Source organism: Schistocerca nitens, chromosome 1 (assembly GCF_023898315.1).
Source record: "Schistocerca nitens isolate TAMUIC-IGC-003100 chromosome 1, iqSchNite1.1, whole genome shotgun sequence".
NCBI lineage: Eukaryota > Metazoa > Arthropoda > Insecta > Orthoptera > Acrididae > Schistocerca > Schistocerca nitens.
In genome coordinates, this window is record NC_064614.1 from 356,965,115 (window position 1) to 356,981,079 (window position 15,965).

General features: G+C 44.6%; 1 protein-coding gene across 1 annotated transcript in view; it reads right to left on the minus strand.

The window, feature by feature from the left end:
• LOC126235737 (acidic phospholipase A2 PA4-like) overlaps positions 1-15,965 on the minus strand; it is a 201,564-nt gene that overhangs the window by 80,243 nt on the left and 105,356 nt on the right. The gene's annotated exons all lie outside the window — the stretch shown is intronic.

The following is a 15,965-nucleotide window of genomic DNA, read 5'->3' on the forward strand; positions in this document are numbered from 1 at the left end:
ACTCTGCAGCGGAGAGTGCGCTGATATGAAACTTCCTGGCAGATTAAAACTGTGTGCCGGACCGAGACTCGAACTCGGGACTTTTGCCTTTCGCGGGCAAGTTCTCTACCATTTCAAGGCGTATATCGTTGACCTATTTGCCGAATATCATGAGTGAAGAGCGCGATTTGTGTTTCATTGAGCGTTGTTCGCTGAATTCATGCTGTTACTGTGGGAGACTTCTTTTTCTCTAAGGAAGTCACTACGTTAAAGCTTAGATGTCGCTACAGGATTCAACAACAGGCCAATGTTGGGGTTTTGGTTTGTAATAACGTGCATCCCTTGTCTTACCACTATTATAAATTAGAATGAACTGGGCGAGCAACTGTCCATAAAAATGAAATAAGGTATGCAGCGCATTCAATGTAAAATTTAATAGGAACTAGATTGGAACATGACACCTGATAGTAATGACTAATTTAAAGAGATTTGCTATATCGTGGGCGTTTAACTCATATTTGAGAGCCGGTGCGGTAGCCAAAGAATTGTTAACTATAAAAACAAACAAATAAAAGTAAAACAATAGAGTGAGCAGCCTGTTTTTGTAGTGCTTTTCTATAGACGCCTGAGAAATTTAACAGAAGCCGAAATAACGTAAACTGATGGAAAATGTTGTTTGTTGAGAGAGTGAACAAGAATGAGGTAGCGCAGAAAGAAACTCAATCAAATTTTTGTGTTAGCAGAAGAGCCAACACCGTGTTACGAGTGGAGGCCGAAATGCGCGCGTTTTAGCTCACGCAGGCTGGCGAGAGGAGGGAAGAACTATACTGACGTGAGGTCTGGAACATGACAAGGAATGAGAATTCAGAAAGTGGACGTAATTAGTTTGATACTTAACTTTAATCCATTAATGATGAACGTCGCTCTTGACGGTACATGAGTCACAATATTATCTGTTCAGAATACATTCTTGAAGATAGTACTTGTAGTAACTGAATATGGCGCCTTGCTAGGTCGTAGCAAATGACGTAGCTGAAGGCTATGCTAAACTGTCGTCTCTGCGAATGAGAGCGTATGTAGACAGTGAACCATCGCTAGCAAAGTCGGCTGTACAAATGGGGCGAGTGCTAGGGAGTCTCTCTAGACTAGACCTGCCGTGTGGCGGCGTTCGGTCTGCAATCACTGATAGTGGCGACACGCGGGTCCGACGTATATTAACGGACCGCGGCCGATTTAAAGGCTACCACCTAGCAAATGTGGTGTCTGGCGGTGACACCACACAAATCAATCAAGAATTTAAAAAGGTAAAGCAGCTTTTCGAAGAAGGTAACTCAACGCGTCATATCCAGATGTTCAAAGAATTATCTTTGAACGAAATATTTTAGGTTCAAGGTAACGGTAGTAGGCCGACAGTCACAACAGATAATTACTGAGAACGGAAAAAGAGATTAGGGAAAAGGTAACGGTTGTTGCAGAGGCAAAAACCAATCGTTACATCCATGCGGAAACCACTCAGCAGGATACTGTCATAAAAAAATAAATAAAAAAAAACTGTCATTCTCCAAGTCCGGAGCGTGAAATCTTAGATCTCTTAATCGATTAGGTAGGCTAGAGAACTTTAAAAGAGAAATGGGGAAGGTTGAAGTCAGATGTAATGGGAACTACTGAAGTGAAGTGCGGTGACAGTAAGAACAGGAGTTACAGTCAGGGTAGTTCAACGTTATCAATTCAAAGTTAAATATGGATTGTGCAGGAGGATATCTGAGAAACTAAGAACTCAACTCCGTCCAAAAGGCTTCGCAGAGCCCAACTGTACTGACCGACCGCCGTGTCATCCTCAGGTAATAGGTGTCACTGGATGCAGAATGGAGGAGCATGTGGTCAACACACCGCTCTACCGGCCGTTGTGTTTTCGTGACCCGAGCCGCTAATTTTCACTCAAGTAGCTCTTCAATTGGCCTCACAAGGGATGGATGCACCCCGCTTGCCAATAGAGCTCTGCAGATCCGGACTGTTACCCATCCAAGTACTAGCCAAGCCCGACAGCGCTTAACTTCAGTGATCAGACAGTAACCGTGTTACCACTGCGGCAAGGCCATTGGTAGTATGACAATGAATACTAGATAGGAATGTGGGTAAACTACAAGAAGCAGCACGGCGAACGCATTATCGTAGATAAGCCAAGATCCATTACAGCAGTACAAGCAAGCTCACCGTACAAAACATTAATCACTCACTTAAAAGAACACACTGGTCGCTTTGGAGCACTATAGATGAGGAACTGATACCAGCCGCCGACGTAAGTAATGGCAATGAAGCGGAGTATATGTCTCAATCGGTTGTATGGAATAAGCACAGTAAACTGGGTAACGTGGAGACGTGAGAGAATGACAAAAAGGACCTATAATGTCTGGACGCACTCGCGACCGAACTCTAAATGAAGTTGCCATATTTGTTGAACGACGACTATCCAAAGAGCCTGTAAAGAATGGTTTACCACTCGAAGCCAAGTAACCCGGCGTAAGGAAAGTAATTGTAAAAAAAGATCCTAACCAACAAGGTCTGGAGATGAATCACGCCTTGTCACTGACAGTCGGTTTCAGAGTCGACAGGAATTGCTGCTGTAAGTTGTAGTGGCACCACTACTTTCCGGTGCTACTCAGTAAAATAGCAACGCTGCCACGCCTGTTGCAAAAGACCATGGAAGCAGGCAAGTGAGGAGTGACCTCGTAGGGATGGCATAATAATAGGATCCCCTGGAGTAGAGGAACAGCTGAAAAACTTGAAGACAAATAGGTCACCAGTTCTGGATGGAATCAAAATTCTTTTTTGCAAAGAGTACTCTACGCACTGGCCCCTTACTTAGCTTGCATTTATTGCGAATCCCTCTCCAAGCGCAAAGCTCGAAGAGAGTGGAAAAAAGCGTAGACGACTCCAGTATATAAGAAGAGTAAAAGAACGGAACGGAAAATTACAGATGAATATCCTTAACAACGGTTTGCTTAGAATTCTAGAACGTATTCTGTGTTCTAATATAATAAACTTCCTAGAGAACGACAAGCTTATGTCCACGAAGCAGCACTGTTTTGCTCGTGCGTAACTTAGCTTTCCCTTTTCTCAGATGTTATACTGCGAACTATGATGAGGGGCAACATGTAGATTACATATTTCTTGATTTCCTGAAAGCATTAGACACAGTGCCACACTGCAGACTGCGAACGGAGGTGTGGGCGTATGGAATAACGTTCCACATATGTGTTTCAAACACTTCCTAAGTAATAAAACCGAGTATTTTGTCTTCGACGGCGAGTATTCATGAGAGCCAAGGGTACCGTCAGGACCTCCCCAGGGAAGTGTGATAGGACGGCTTTTATTTTCTATGTACATAAATGATTTGGCGGGAAGGTCGGTCAGCAATCTGTGATTGTTTGCTGATGATGCTGTGGTGTACGGGCAGGTGCCGAAGCTGAGTGACTGTAGGAGGATACAAGACGATTCAGACAAAAATTTTACTTGGTGTGATGAATTTCAGCTAGCTCTAAATGTAGAAAAATATAAGTTAAAGCGGATGAGTTGAAAACACAAACCCGTAATGTTCGAATACAGCATTAGTATTATTCTGTTTGACACAGTCATGTCGTTTGATTGTGGGCGATCGTTGCAAAGCGTTATGAAATGGAACGGGCACGTGAGAATTGTAGCAGGAAAGATGAATGTTCTATTTCGGTTCATTGGGAGAATTTTAGGAAAGAGTGGTTGATGTACAAAGAAGACTGCATGTAGGACACTAGTGCGACCCGTTGTTGAGTACTGTTCGAGTGTTTCGCATGTGTACCCGGTCGAATTAAAGGACTACATCGAAGCAGTTCAGAGGCGGGTTTGCTAGATTTGTTACTGGTACGTTCCAATAACACGCAAGTGTTACGGGGATGCTTCTGGAACCCAAATTTAGAAAATGTGGAGAACCAGCATTTGAAGCTGACTGCAGTATGACTCTACTCCTGCCAACATACATTGCTCATACGGATCCATATAGACAGTCGTTCTTGTCAGACGGCTCTGCCTCTCCACAGGATGGCTCTGCAGTGAGCTGTGAAAATTCTGCCTTTCAGTTGCTGAGCAGAACAACTCCCAGTTCACCCCCAATTCGCCCGCATGCCATCACCTCCTCTATCTCTCTCGCTATCCTAGCCAGCACAAAAACTACTTTTGTAAAGTACGCAGTACTGCAGTTGTTAGTATGAAACTCTCCAGTATCAGTCAGTACGATTAATAAACGGATTACCCTACCTAACATTAGATCCCAAATGATAGAAATATTTTAATCTGATCGACCAAATTAATTACGTTAATTGATCATGTAAAGAGGCAAAATCTCACCGCCTTACACTCTTGAAACTGAATTGACAGACACTTCAATATATATGCTGTCTATCCAACGAAGGCGTACTTACAAAGTAGCAAGAACCAGCATTACATCTTGATTCTGGGAATATACTACAGCCCGTTACGTCTCGCAACCATAGGGTTCGCTGTGATAAGATTAGATCAATGACAGAATGCACAGAGGCGGTTAACCAATCATCCTCCCCGCGCTCCGAATATGAATGTAACGGGAAGAAATCGTAATAACATATAGTATGGGACGTACCTTCCGTCATGCGCTTCAAACAGTGGTTTGCAGAGTATGGATGCAGATGTAGAGTCTGGTGACGGAGACAAGTGTATGGACTAAACGTCGTGGAGGGAGAGCACGGCCGCGCGGGATTAGCCGAGCGGGCTAGGGCGCTGCAGTCATGGACTGTGCGGCTGGTCGTGGCGGAGGTTCGAGTCCTCCCTCGGGCATGGGTGTGTGTGTTTGTCCTTAGGATAATTTAGGTTAAGTAGTGTGTAAACTAAGGGGCTGATGACCTTAGCAGGTAAGTCCCATAAGATTTCACACACATTTGAACATTTTTGGAGAGCACGAGTTGATTATAGTAAACAGTTTCAAGTGGCTACAGGTTGCAACAGTCATGCAGAGATGAGTCTTGCGCAGGGTAGATTAGAGTGAGTAGCTGCTTCAAACCAGTCTCTAAATGAAGAATGCAAGTGGAACAGAAAAGGAAATGACTAGTAGTGGTACAGGGTACCCTCCGCCACGTGCCGTACGGTGGCTTCCGGAGTATCTAAATAGATATAGATGTAATACACCGCTACATCCGATGCAGCACTAGTTGATTTCTACATGGCAGGCTGAGCCATTGGCCAGCAGCGCAATGACGTCGATACATCAGAATGACAGGGGGCGTGCGGCATTGGCAGGCTGGTTCGTAATCTCCAACCTACGGGCTTGTTTCGACATACGTGGTTGGAAGCGTTGCTTCAGCAAAACAAGTAGGCACCGAACCAATATAAATAGCCATCATTTTTAGGCAAAGGAATCGTAGTGTGGCAGCACCATCTAGGAGGGAGATCTACGCCGGCCCTTGAGGCGACACGGTCCTGCATGCAGCCACCAAGAGACTTGGCATCCGCCAGTCGTTGGCCGACAATTGGCACAAAGTCCACCACTGCGGACTTAGCTCCTTTCAGCTGCTGGGTCATCTCCGAGCTCACTTCGGCCGTAGCCTTCTGCCTTGGAGGACAGCTGCTCCAGACTAGATCGGTGCTGCCCAGCTACCCTCACCTGGCTAGGCATGTTGACGCTGCATGCCTGTGCTCCCAAGGATGGACACCACTGCTGAGGGCTGTTTTGCTCTATAGGGATCACGGCGGGTTCCCGCAGCTACCGGTGCGCCCTGCCTTGAGCTGCAGAGCCGCGCCCGAACGGTACGTATCGTATACTACCTGTCAAACGTTTTCCATCACCCACGATAAAAACTATTTACTTCAGTATACAAATGCAGTGTACAAACTTAATAGATAAAATAAATACTTTCTCTGTCATTAAGTACACTACAATATGGTTTAGATTTTAGCCTCTTAAAAGTATCCATCCTTCGCAGTCAGAACAGCAACACAAAATCTTGGCATTCTGGAGATAAGATTTTGTACTCTTTTTGCAGATATTGCATTCCAACAGGTTGTAAGACGTATGCTTTGCCGGCGATGGGCAAGGCATGACAGAATCTCTGACCAGAGAGTTGTTTATCGTTAGTTGTTGCTTGTCGCGAGTCTGCGCTTGTCTGCGCGAGTCGACAGTAGTAGTCGGTCGGCTTTAGTAGCGAGTGGACAGTAGTAGTCGGTCGGCTTTAGTAGCGAGTGGACAGTAGTAGTCTGCGGGAGTCGGCATGCGTCGGCGGTGTGCTCTGCTCGCGACTCTGGTCAGGACTCTGGAGGATGAGTATTGTTGTAGAAGGTAAAGAAGCAGCCTTGCGCATATTTAATAATGTATGTTAATTGTAATTTAATTTGTTCAAAAAATGCCCCAATAATAATTTTTATAATATAAAGCAACTCTTTTAAAGAAAAGCATTCATTTCAGTTTAAAGAATTTCCAATGCATTATCATTGCTTCCAAGAATTAAAAAAAAAAATATACGCCAGCATTGCACGAAGCTGTGTCGAAAAATGACTAATTAAGAGCAGATATAATTGCAATTTTATTGAGGTAAGAATTTTTGCTTTTTTTATTCAGAATACAGGGCCGAAGGGCAGCGCTGCTGTCCTTATAAAATTTACCAGATATTAACATTTTTGTTGAGAGGTTACACTTCGTTCATGGTTCATTATTTAATTAATATTATTGTGTGGTTTACGGTCAATTTTCATTCATTTTTATTTAACATTTTTGCTGGGAGGTTACGAGGTCTGTAAATTATTCCGTTGATCTGTAACATTACATGACCTCAAGTTTCTGACCTTCCTGTCAAGTTCATCCACTAAGAGTTCTTTGGGATTTAAGTCAGATGACTGACTTGGCTAAATCGTATTCTTCAGTTTGCCACAATTCTCTTTTCTAATGAAATATCCTCTGCGCACCTTAGAAGCACTTTTGGTATCATTTTCCTGCCGCAGAACAAACTCACGACTAATAAGTCTGTTGCCAGATGGAACTGGATTGTTGATCAGTGTCCTGTGATATCCTACATTCTTTAATGTTCCATTAATTCTCACTAGATGACCAACTTTATCACCCGCAGAACATCCCAACACCGTGACTGACCCTCCACCATGCTACACAACTGGCGTCACACTTTCAGTCTTCTTTCGCTCTCCACGATGGCGACGAACAAACATTCGACGCGCGACCGATACGGTCGCAGGTTCGAATCCTGCCTCGGGCATGGATGTGTGTGATGTCTTTAGGTTAGTAAGGTTTAAGTAGTTCTAAGTTCTAGGGGACTGATGACCACAGCAGTTAAGTCCCATAGTGCTCAGAGCCATTTGAACCAAACATTCGACGATGGCTTCCCAATTTTTCAAACTTAGATTAGTCCGTGAATAACACTTTGCACCAATGCTGTACGCTCCAGTTTTTATGTAACTGTGCCCAGTGCAATCGGTTGACATTACTTTGTTTTCGTAATAAAATTTTTTTGGTCGCTGCGCACCGCTTTACAATTTGTTCACGAGACGGCGTTGCACTGAAGAGACAGACATTGGGGCTGCTCGCATCCTGTTTACCCCATCGTGAACTTCAGGTGCAGTGCAAGTCCTCTGATGATTGCTCTGTATACATATGAACTGATCTCCCCTTTATGATGTTGCTCGAGGTCTTCCAGATAGCGAAACACTTGAACCATTGAAACATATACACCAATGTAGATTGGTATACGCGAACTTTTGTTGCTATTGTCTTACTAGAATAGTCTTCCTAATGCAGAGCTACAGTTACAGCACGTCCTATTAGGAGATAATAAGAGTATGAACCTGATCAGGTATACAAACACACTGTTAGGTGCACACAATGTATTGTATACTAATGCGAACTGATTGCTACACAGACTGCAGAAGGAATGAGGCCTATTCGAATGGAACTGTCTAAGGTAAAGCCGTCTCACCGTTGTGGATACTCAACAGCGCCCCTCTAGGTGAACGACCAATGAAATACACAACAGAGGCGCTTAGTCTTTACATGCTTATACTTGTTTTATTATGAGAATGGGGATACACTAGAATATTCAAAACGGAATCCCTGTTTTAACCACAAATGCAGTCCTGATAGGTGATCGAAAACTTTTGACAGGGACAGGGACTGTACGTGATGCTGCGGACTCCGCACGTCAGCCACTGGCGTCATAACAGGTCGTCGGCCGCCTGTTTCATCAACGCCGCCACACACGCTGCCGTCAGCACACGGCCAGGAGGGCGTTGCCCCCCACAGCGCATCGCTATAAGTATCAAAGTTTGTTTTCCAGTAAACTGTGTGACTAATAATGGTGTTTCCTTGAGGAGTCATCGGTCATCGTCCTGACAACAACCTACTCAACACTGCCACTGTAGAGGTCATCCACCACAAGCCTATACGAAGATCCATATCAACAACTGTTCGAGCGAATATTGCGACGAAAAATGCAAGCAACTGGACATTTAGAATTGCGCAACTCACAACATGTCACTCCCCAAAGCGACAAATAAAGTTGTGCATCTTCAGTGGACAAACGTTGCAGAAATCGTGTAGTAGCTGACTGGAGGCGTGCAATGAGGTCCGACGAGTCGCTATTTTGGCTCTTTTCGAATGCTGCAAGGCGTCGAGTGCACCTACGACTCAATAAGCGTTTAACCTGCGGAGTGTGGAGGTATAGTTCAAGCCAGAGATGGTTGTGTTATACACTGTGCAGTCACATTAATGGGACCATCTGGAAGAAGTCTCAATAGCCACCTTATGCAGCGTGGACCGCTGCGAGGCAAGCAGGAAGAGAATCAGTGAGGTTCTGGAAGTAGTCGTCTTAGATTGTTTGCAGATGATGCTGTCATTTACCGTCTTGTAAAGTCATCAGATGATCAAAACGACTTGCAAAATCATTTAGATAAGATATCTGTATGGTGCGAAAAGTGGCAATTGACCCTGAATAAAGAAAAGTGTGAAGTTATTCACATGAGTACTAAAAGAAATCAGTTAAATTTCGATTACGCGATAAGTCACACAAATCTGAAGGCTGTAAATTCAGCTAAATACTTAGGGATTACAATTACAAATAACCTAAGTTGGAACGATCACATAGATAATATTGTGGGTAGAGCAAACCAAAGACTGCGATTCATTGGCAGAACACTTAGAAGGTGCAACAGGTCTACTAAAGAGACTGCTTACACCAAGCTTGTCCGCCATATTCTGGAGTATTGCTGTGCGGTGTGGGATCCGCATCAGGTGGGACTGACGGATGACATCGAAAAAGTACAAAGAAGGGCAGCTCGTTTTGAACTACTGCGAAATAGGGGAGATAGTGTCACAGACATGACACGTGAATTGGAGTGGCAATCCTTAAAACAAAGGCGTTTTTCGTTGCGACTGGATCTTCTCATGAAATTTCAATCACCAGTTTTCTCCTCCGATTGCGAAAACATTCTGTTGGCACCCACCTACATAGGGAGAAATGACCATCACGATAAAATAAAGTGCTCGTTTTTCCCACGTGCCGTTCGAGAGTGGAACGGTAGAGAGACAGCTTGAAGGTGGTTCATTGAACCCTCTGCCAGGCACTTTATTGTGAATATCAGAGTAATCATGTAGATGTAGATGTAGATGAAGGTATCGACAGGGATGTGGTCAGATGAGATAGGTTTCTCGATTGAGGATCCATGGCGAGAACAGCGCTACAGATTCTCGATTGGGTTTAAACCCGGGGAGTCTGGAGGACAGAGAAGTACGGTAAACCCATCCTGGTGCTCTTCGAACCATGCACATAAACTGCGAACTGTGTGACACATTGCGCTATTCTGCTGGTAGACACCATCGTGCCGATGAGAAAGAAACAGTGTATAGTGGTGAACAGGGCCCCTAAGGATAGGTGCTTACTTGTGTTGGTCCAGTGCACTTTCCAGAATGAGAAGATCACCAAGGAAATGCCTTCCTGCCTGGACCCTTCCAACGGTTGTTTCAGGGTGTTTGTTTTCGGATATTTGATGCCGTACAAGCTAACCGCCATCTGTCCGATGGAGCATAGAACGTGATTCTTCTGAAAAGGCCACCTGTCGCCACTCAGTGGATGTCTAATTGCGATATTGGCGTGCAAATGCCAGGTTTCTTCGCAGCATGGGTGCATTAACTAGGCGCCTGCTGCAAAGGCCCATACGCAGCAACGTCCACTGAACGGTCGTTCGAGAAACACTGTTGGTAGCCCCTTGGTTCACTTGGGCAGATAGTTGGTAAGACCCAATTCGAAACAATAGACTTGGACTAGACGATATTCCCTGAAAATTACTGAGATGCGTGTGAGAACCAATCAAGGCAGAACCATTTCACCTCGTATGCAAGAGATACGAGACCATCGAGACCTCCTAACGTCTAGAACAATGTGACAAACCCACTTCCAAATAAGGCAAGTGATAACAAGTGTATTACAAAACTATCAGTTTAGTAAGCAATGGTTATAAAGTACTGGCACGACTTATTCATACAAGACTGGGAAAGCTAGTAGGATATCGTTTTGGTTCTGGAGAACTGTAGGAACATGTGAGGCAATGCTGACTCTTACGACTTATCTTAGAAGAGGTTAAAGAAGCGCACACGTACCTGCACAGCGTCTGCAAACTTAGGGAAACCTTTCGACAATGTTGACTGCAGTACACTCATTGAGATTCTGAAGATAACTGGGATAAAATACAGGTAGCAAAAGGTTATATACAGCCTGTACAGAAAGCAAACAGGAGACTTGTAGAACATTAAAGGGAAGCAGTATCTGAGAAGGAAGTAGACAGGGTTGTAGCCTATTCCCAATGCTATTTAATCTACATATTGATCAAGCTGTGAAGGAACGAAAAGAAAAATTTGCATAAGGAGATTAAGATCAGAGGGAAGAAATAAAAACTTTAAGGTATGCCAGTGACATTGAAATTCTGTCAGAAATAGCAAAGAACTTGGAAAAGCAGTTGGAAGGAATCGATAGTATCTTGAAAAGAGGCTATAAGATGGACATCAACAAAAATAAAACAAGGGTAATGGAATGTACTCGAATTAAATCAGGCGATGCTGAGGAAACAGATTAGCAAATGGGACATTAAAAGCAGTAGATGAGGTTTGCTATTTCGATAGCAAAATAATTGATTACTCCCAAAGTAAAGAGGACATAAAACTCGGACTGGCAAGAGCAGAGAAAACATTTCTCAAAAAGAGGTATTTGTTAATATGGAATATAAATTTAAGTGTTAAAGAAGTCTTTTCTGACGATGTTTGTTTGGAGTGCAGTCTGGCACGGAAGTGAAACATGGACGATAACCAGTTCAGACAAAAGAGATTAGAAGCTTTTGAAGTGTGGTGCTACGGAGAAATGCTGAAGATGGGTACATGGCGTAACTAATGAGCAAATACTAAATCGCACTGGGGAGAAAAGGAATTATGCCACAACTTGACTAAAAGATGGGATCGGTGGAAAGGGCACTTTCTGGGACATTAAGAAACTGTCAGTTTGACGATTGATGAGAAGTGTGGCGGCGTGTGAGGGTAAAATTTGTTGAAGGAGACCAAGCCTTGCCCCACAATAAGCGGGTTCAATTCAATGTAGGTTACAGTAGCGCAGAAATGTGCGCAGGAGTAACTTAAGCACGAAGGGCTGCATCAAATCTGTTCGGACTGTAGGCCACTAGAACCACATGACGATGATAATGTTTTGACGACTGATATACAGTCCCACGCGTCGCAACTGCAGAGTAATTGATGTCAGTGCGTGGACAAAGCCAGCGACGCCCTTCAGCTTCCGGATGCTGCGCCAGCTAACCTGGCGCGGTCTTTCGTCACACGCTGTGCTGCTGTGACTGCTGTTAGCGGGTACACGCCTATGCTCCACCAGTCACCCGTGCCATATGCCCAGTGTACCGCTCAACGAGAAACGAGCGGCACACTTTCTTCTAATTCCGCTTAATCATTCAAGGCGAACGCAGCAGTGATCGCTTCGACACAGTTTCCGTAATTATGTCGGTGCAGTACAGCAGTAGTGATCTAAAGGTGGAAGAGAAACTAACTACAGGTCCTCAAACACCGTCTGCCTATTACGATCACAATTACCTGAAACCAAATCCCTCTAAAACACAAGTGTGTGCTTTCCATTTACGGAACAGAGAGGTTAGAAGGAACCTAAACATAATCTGGAGAGGACAACAACTGACCAACTGCGATACCCCAAAATACCTGGGAGTAAAGCTAGACCGTTCCCTCACCTGCAGAGTCCACTGCAAGGACACAAATGGTTCAAATGGCTCTGAGCACTATGGGACTTAACATCTGAGGTCATCAGTCCCCTAGAACTTAGAACTACTTAAACCTAACTAACCTAAGGACATCACGCACATCCATGCCCGAGGCAGGATTCGATCCTGCGACCGTTCCAGACTGAAGCGCCTAGAACCGCTCGGCCACACTGGCCGGCCAAGGACACAAAAAATGAAGTATCTGCTAGGAACAACTTCATTCGGAAACTGACTGGTAACAACTGGGGCGCACAACCAGATGTTCTTCGCACATCTGCATTGTCCTTATGTTACTCCGCTGCTGAATATGCAGAACCCGTGTGGCAGAACTCCGACCATGCCAAACAAGTGGACATGGCCCTTAATGAAACAGGACGCATTGTCACTGGCTGCTTGCGGGCAACTCCTTTTAATAAAATATATCATCTCATGGGCATAGCACCTCCACATATCAGAAGAAGAACAGCAGCAGAAAAAGATCCAAGACATACTTTGTTCGAATGTGAATACCAACATCCAAGATTAAGATCAAGAAAGAGTTTCCTCCGTTCAACAGAATCACTTTTAACGTCACCTGCAAATCGTCGAATAGAGCTTCGACGTAACTTACCATCAGAGAGGTACTGGAACAACCATAAGAAGAGCTTGCTTAAGGACGTCACATCCCACATAAAACGTGGGAGGGTCTCGACAGGCTGAGAACTGGTGTAGCTCGATGCAAGGTCAAGGTCAATTTGAAAAAATGGGGTCTCTCCCCAGGAGATGAACTATGCGAATGTGGCGAACAGCAAGATCATCAACACCTGCTCAACTGTAGAAACCTCCCAGCCCCATGCCCGATGGACGATCTGGTATCACCTATGATACAGCAGTTAAAATGGCGGAATTTTGGATGTCATATGGAATTTAATCATGTACTTATACTGTTTGTAAATTGATGTATATGGAATTTAATCATGTACTTATATTGTCTGTAAACTGCTGTCTATCGGCTATAGATGTATGTTATGTTCTGGACACGAGTAAATAAATAAAATAAAAATCTAATCTAACAGTTAAATGTGTGCTTAGAGGCACGAAAATGTGTTTGGTGTAAAAACAGAAAAGTTACCTCATTAACTGAGAACAACCCACAGTTGCCAGAAACCGTCACTGCGTCCGTTAACGTCCAAACAAATGCCTGTCTGTTTGGCCCCATTCTTATTGCAACTCAAGGTATTTCACATATCCATTATGAATAAGATATTTAGGTTCCATCTTTTTTCTCGTTCTTTTGTTATTAAATACATAGCAAAGACTGCTGAACAAATTGATTGGCCATCTATAAACAATAGCTGGAGTAATATGGATTCAATTTTATTAGCCATCAGTCTGAACCGGATCCTGTAGGCAGGAGGGATTCACAAAGTTATTTGGTTTGCAATGAACTCGTGCCAGGGGTACCGAGACTCAAAGGAGCGGTGGCCTTCTCAAAGTTTCGAGATGCCCTGTAAGTGCGTCCATACTTAAGCTTTGTTCCGCGTCTCGTTCGTTTTCGTCTACATGTACATCTCCAAGTGACCTGCCGTGTAATCGGTGTAACCACGACCGTAGTGCACCACGCGAATATTATTGCGGAGTATCTGCTCTTCTTAATGTTTGACACCGAGCGAAGGGGGCAGTGATAAGCACATGAACTCGCCTTCGGGACGACGACGTTCAAATCTGTGTCCGACCAACGTTATTCAGTGTTTCCATTATTTCCCCAAATCGCTCAAGGCAAGTGCCGCCATGGAAATGGAAATGTCGTGTGACTAGGGCCTCCCGTCGGGTAGACCGTTCACCTGGTGCAAGTCTTTCGAGTTGACGCCACTTCGGCGACTTGCGTGTCGATGGGGATGAAATGGTGATGATAAGGACAACACAACACCCAGTCCCTGAGCGGAGAAAATATCCGACCCAGCCGGGAATCGATCCAGGGCCGTTAGGTATGACATTCCGTCGCGCTGACCACTCAGCTACCAGGGGCGGACAGTGCCGCCATGATTTCTTTGAAAGAGGAGGGCCGATTACGTTCACAGTCATTGAAAGAATCCGAGTTTATGCTCAGTCTCCAACGATGTCATTCTCGATGGGACGTTAAAACCTGATCTTCCGTTTTTCAACGCATGATGTCTTCGCCAATGGCGATGGCATTTTCCAGCAGGATAACTATTGGTGTCACAAGGTCAGAAGAGTGGTACAATGGTTTTGGAGTCTGATGAATTCACGTTGATGTCTTGACGACGAACTTAGCTTTATCTGAACTCATCTGAACTCAACTGAACACATCTGGGACGCTATCGGGCGCCAGATCCGCACCCACAAAACACAATTTACGCGAAGTGCGTGCTCTGTGTATAGAAACCTCGTGACACGTATCCCGTGAATCGTATGAAGGACTTGTCGAATTCACGTCACGCAGGATCGCTGATGTATTACGTTCCGAAGGTTGACCAATACGCTGTTAAGCAGGTGGGTCTCACAGTGTAGGGGACTGATGACCCCAGATGTTAAGTCCCATAGTGGTTCAAATGGTTCAAATGGCTCTGAGCACTATGGGACTCAACTGCTGAAGTCATAAGTCCCCTAGAACTTAGAACTACTTAAACCTAACTAACCTAAGGACATCACACACATCCATGCCCGAGGCAGGATTCGAACCTGCGACCGTAGCGGTCGCGCGGTTCCAGACTGTAGCGCCAGAACCGCTCGGCCACCAGCGGCCGGCTATGTCCCATAGTGCTTAGAGCCATTTGAACATTTGAATTATTGCATAGTGTTTGTATTAAAACGGAATATTCTGCAAATGAATGAGTCACACCTGAATCAGTGACTCGTGGAAATATCCAGCTCCACGGATATGGTTTCAAGAACCAGTATTAAGTGACGACCCTACAGATATTGTTCATCGCTGCCGCCGGTACTGTGAAGACGAGATTAGACTAATTACAGCACACACAGAGGCCTTTACGGAGTCATTCTTTCCGCATTCAGTACGCAATTGGAACGGAATGAAACCCAAATATGTGGTATCTCAGCCATGCACTTCACAGTAGTCTGCAGAGTATGTATGCATGTAGACGCTAATTTTTTTTTGTGAGGGCATTATTTTATATTTGTCTCATCGATAGTTAGGAAGACAACTGCGTTTGGTAACCGAAGGAAGACAACTGCGTTTGGTAGCCAACCCCGACCAAGAGCGAAAAGAATTACTCATGGCATTTGCAGCGACATTTACATACACACACATACGTGTCAGAGAGTACCCTGTATAATTACTAATCATTTCCCTTCCTATTCCACTCGCAAATAGAGCGACGAAAAAACGACTTTGTATATACTCCCGTATGAGCCCTAATTTCTCGTACCTTACTTTCGTGGTCATTAAGCTAAATATATGTGGGCGGCAGTAGAATCGTTCTGCAGTTAACTTCTAATTCCGGTTCTGTTGCCTTCCTTCCAGGGAATCCCATTTGGGTTCCCGAAGAATCTGATAATACTTGCATGTCGTTCGAACCTGCCGGTAACAAATCTAGCAGCCCGCCTCTGAATCGCTTCGATGTCTTCCTTTAATCCGACCTGGTACGGATCCCAGACACTCGAGCAGTACTCAAGAATAGGTCGCACTAGCGCCC